The sequence below is a fragment of the Littorina saxatilis genome, linkage group LG8 (assembly GCF_037325665.1).
Source record: "Littorina saxatilis isolate snail1 linkage group LG8, US_GU_Lsax_2.0, whole genome shotgun sequence".
NCBI classification, from domain to species: Eukaryota; Metazoa; Mollusca; class Gastropoda; order Littorinimorpha; family Littorinidae; genus Littorina; species Littorina saxatilis.
Genome location: NC_090252.1, coordinates 40,170,278 through 40,174,817, shown reverse-complemented (window position 1 = coordinate 40,174,817; position 4,540 = coordinate 40,170,278). Strand labels below are relative to the sequence as shown.

The window sequence follows — 4,540 nt, the reverse complement described above, 5'->3', positions numbered from 1 at the left end:
AGGCAAAGTTCTTAGCGAGTGGAAATAAGTTTCTGTGGGTTTTTTCGACCGCCGACCACCATAATACCATCCCTCTCAACCCGAATTTACTCCATCCCTCCTCCCTCGCTGCCTCTACAGTGGACCCCGCCCCTTTTAAGACCTCCCAAAATCTGAGAAAATTAGGCCATAAAAAGTAGGGAGTCTGAAAATGGGGGTAATTTTACAGAGCTTATGAACAGAAAGTCTGAAAAAAACAAGGTCATATAAAAGCAAGGAGTCTTAAAAATGGGGGTAATTTTACAGAGCTTATGAACAGAAAGTCTGAAAAAAACTAAGGTCATAAAAAGTAGGGAGTCTTAAAATGGGGGTAATTTTAGGCTTATGAACAAAAGTCTGGGAAAACAAGGTCTGAAAAAGGAGGGAGCTTTAAATTGGGGGGGGGGGGGGTGTCTTAAAAGGGGGTTTCCACTGTACCACCCCCAGTCATCTCTTCTATTCAAGTCAGATAAAAGGCGAGATTCCTGCCACTCTCTGTGCTATAAATGAAAGCCTTGCTGAGCGGTTAATAGCACACAAAAGCCCAGTGTTTGCACACTTCGAGGAAGGTCCCTCATCCACTGTTAACATGGCCGTGTAAACGGTCGGGGTGGCCGATGAGGCGATGGAGGGAGACGGAGAGAATTAGCGGGAGGGGGAGTAGTGAAGGGGGAGATGTTGTAAAAGAAGGAAGAGTTTGAGGGAGTTGAAGTTTTGTCTTTAATTTTACGGGATAATAATATTGATCTGAACAAAGGTAAGTTTCTGGCGAATTCAACTAATCTGAAGAATATGGGGAATCCACTGTACCTTAATCTAGACGCACAAGTACACATTTACTCGAACACGCACCACAAGTATTGCTTCTTTCGAGTGTTGGAAACAGAATACAGTCAAGAAGGGCCGCCGGACAGAAAGACGGGAGCACCACCTATGACGCCGCCTTCCAGTAACGTCCATCATGGTACACAAACAAGGACACTAACTCAGTGGATATTACCCAGTCTCCTCCGCCCAGCGACCTTCCCCTTGACCCTGCTTGTGACCTCGATGTTTGATGCCCCCGCAAGGGGCACGGTACTCTCTAAGCACCCAAAACCTCAAAGAGAGAGGTAACTGGCGGAAACCTGTAGTGAATTCAAGTGTGACTGGAATCTGTGTTAAATGGTGCAGACACCACACTGTATAAAATCAAGCTGTTCTTGACTACTGAAGTGAAATGAATGACCTTTCTAACACAATATTTAACTTTAACATAAACCTCCTTTTCGTAAAATTCTAAATCAAAACGTACCTGCCTACTTAAAAAAAAATGTATGAGTAGTATCTATATCACAGACAGTGACACCATTCAGTCTAAAGAACTCGATGAAAATCTCCAATAACATTCTATTACAGCAATAAAAATGTCGACTGCCAAATAGGAAGGTTTCCGCCAGTTATCTCTCTGAGGTTTTGGGTGCGTGCCCCTTGCGGGGGCAAAAAACATCGAGGTCACAAGCAGGGCCAAGGAGAAGGTCGGCTGGGCGGACAGGAGTATGACGACTTACTTGTGCCAAAACCTGGTGTTACCCATTATCACGTGATAATTACTACTTAACGCTGTCAGTTACTGTTTTCATTTGTTAGTTACTAATTTTCACGGGAAAATTACTAATTTTTATTTTTGGCACTAGCAATCCGTCAGGAAGTGAGCCAAAACTAAAAATTAGTAATTAACAGGTGAAAGTTAGTAATTTTTCCGGAAAAATTTGTAATTTTCCGGGGAAAATTAGCAATTAACACGTGAAAATGGTAATTACCAAGGGAAAATTTTCCCTTGATACTTACAATTATGAGGTTTTGGCACTATTAGTAAAACATACGGACAACGCACTTTTACTTTCTGCGCACCCACACAATGGAATTCTCTCCCCTTTCACATCCGCCACTCTCAGTCACCCCAAGCATTCAAACGAGCACTTAAAACGCACCTCTTCAAGAAATACAACCCCTGATTTTGTTTTCTCAGTCCATCAGTAGGCTACATGTAGTGTATTTGTTATTTTAGTGATAATGTGATAATGTATATAAATATCTAGGGCTGTTTTCAGTATTGTTGATAACATGTTCTGTTTGATTAAGGGTATTTAGCTGGTATTTCCTTGTTTTCACTACCTATTTTATTCATGTTTTTATTACTTAGTTAGTGGAAGAATCTTTTGTAATGTATGTTTGATGGTGTATGCTTTTAATTAAGCGTTGCTGACTATGAATGTAGATGTAAATGCTTGTATAACTGTGTTTTAATTTTAAATGTGTCAAGCGCAAAGAGCATAATTGTAAAGTTATGATGTTGCGCTATATAAATGCTCATTTATTATTATTAGTAGTAGTAGTAAGCCGTCATACAGGAGACTACAATAGGAAGGTTTCCGCCAGTTATCTCTCTTTGAGGTTTTGGGTGCTTAAGAGAGTACCGCACCCCTTGCGGGGGCAAAAAACATCGTGGTCACAAGCAGGGTACGTCAAGGGGAAGGTCGCTGGGCGGACAGGAGACTATTGCGCTTCGCGTGGTTTTCCCCCGCGACAGTTCACATGCTGATAGGAATGGCTGGGAGCAATCAACATTGACAACGAGCAGATAGCAGACATAATGTCGCTACTGCAAGCAAGCTGCCGATCTGTCTCTCTTTGTCGGTGCACTGTATGACTTTTATAGCTGTGTTGTTCAGCTTATCGAAAAGTGTCTGTGTTTATTGTGTTTTCTTCCGCGAATTTGAGATGTCACAGCTGGGTAAGGGAAGTAATCTACACAACGAGCAGAAAACGGACAAAATGGCGCTGTGCTTGCAGGTTGCGAATCATCCTCGTCGTTCTCCCTACATTGTTGCACACTATAACTGTGTTGTTCACCTTTTCAAAAGGTGAGTGTGTGTGGGTGTGTGTGTGTGTGTGTATGTGTGTGTGTGTGTGAACCCAGTCTCTCTATCCACATCTCTCTCTCTCTCTCTCTCTCTCTCTCTCTCTCTCTCTCTCTCTCTCTAGTTTCATGTGGAAATCTGCGAGGGCGTGATTGAAGACTATAATTATTCCCTCCAGCGTGTGTGAGTGGTGACTGCCACGTACTCCGTGTAATCTGCCCGCTTCGCCTGAACGGTGTTGTGTTTGTGTCAGGCTGACTGAACTCGTTTGTTTCAACTCGAGTGTCAGCGCAGAGGTGCGTGACGCTATTGTGAAACTTTACCATAGTGTTGCAAGACTGCCGGCATAAATTTGTTGTTTGTGTTTATAGTTTGACCTGACTGTCGTTTTGCTTTTTTCGTGACAGTTGTTGTTTTGCTCTTTTCGTGACAGTTGTTGTTTTGCTTTTTTCGTGACAGTTGTTGTTTTGCTCTTTTCGTGACAGTTGTTGTTTTGCTTTTTTCGTGACAGTTGTTGTTTTGCTTTTTTCGTGACAGTTGTTGTTTTGCTCTTTTCGTGACAGTTGTTGTTTTGCTCTTTTCGTGACAGTTGTTGTTTTGCTCTTTTCGTGACAGTTGTTGTTTTGCTTTTTTCGTGACAGTTGTTGTTTTGCTCTTTTCGTGACAGTTGTTGTTTTGCTCTTTTCGTGACAGTTGTTGTTTTGCTCTTTTCGTGACAGTTGTTGTTTTGCTCTTTTCGTGACAGTTGTTGTTTTGCTTTTTTCATGACAGTTGTTGTTTTGCTCTTTTCGTGACAGTTGTTGTTTTGCTCTTTTCGTGACAGTTGTTGTTTTGCTCTTTTCATGACAGTTGTTGTTTTGCTCTTTTCGTGACAGTTGTTGTTTTGCTCTTTTCATGACAGTTGTTGTTTTGCTTTTTTCGTGACAGTTATTGTGTATGTGTTAGTTATTATTGTGTGTGCTTATTCCTTGTTTTATTATGCTCAGTGTTGGTCATTTAAATGTGTATCACCTCTATAATAAGGTTCATGATGTATGTGCCTTCCTTGAAAAAGCGTCTCCGAATTATCATTTATTTGGTATTACTGAATCAAGATTAGATTCCAGGGTTTCCGATAATGATATCGCGATTGTTGATTATTGTGTTGAAAGGCGAGACCCAGAAATACAAGGGCAGACCGGAATCGCGGTATATATTCATGACTCAATTAAACACATTACGCGTAGACGCATAGACCTGGAACCCAGCGCAGTAGAATGCATTTGGTTAGAACTCAAACCCAGTAAATCAATGGCCCCTCAATTCGTGTGTTTTCTTTATAGAAATCCTGCAGCAAATTTTGAGTGGTATGATCATTTTGTACAAATGCTGACGTTATGCTACTTGGCGATTTTAACATAGACATGTTAAAGTCCCATCCCAGCTGGGAATCAACTACTCAGTTATTTGGGCTTAAACAGCGTGTAAACGGTCACCCACAAGGATAACTTCAACGACATCTACATTGCTCGATCATATTTATACGAATAACCCGGACACAGTCTTAGGTGCCTGTGTATCCGACCTTATATTAGTGTAAGTGATCATAGTCCTGTAAGCTGTTCCAAATTGATGAAGTT

General features: G+C 41.4%; 1 protein-coding gene across 1 annotated transcript in view; it reads left to right on the top strand.

Annotated features, from left to right (window-relative positions):
* The first annotated feature begins 2,493 nt into the window (after positions 1 to 2,493).
* Positions 2,494 to 4,540, top strand: part of LOC138973522 (uncharacterized) — a 17,643-nt gene continuing 15,596 nt past the window's right edge. Inside the window, exon 1 of the mRNA XM_070346233.1 lies at positions 2,494 to 2,924. The gene's annotated coding sequence lies outside the window, so the exon portion shown is untranslated. The remainder of the gene's footprint in view (positions 2,925 to 4,540) is intronic.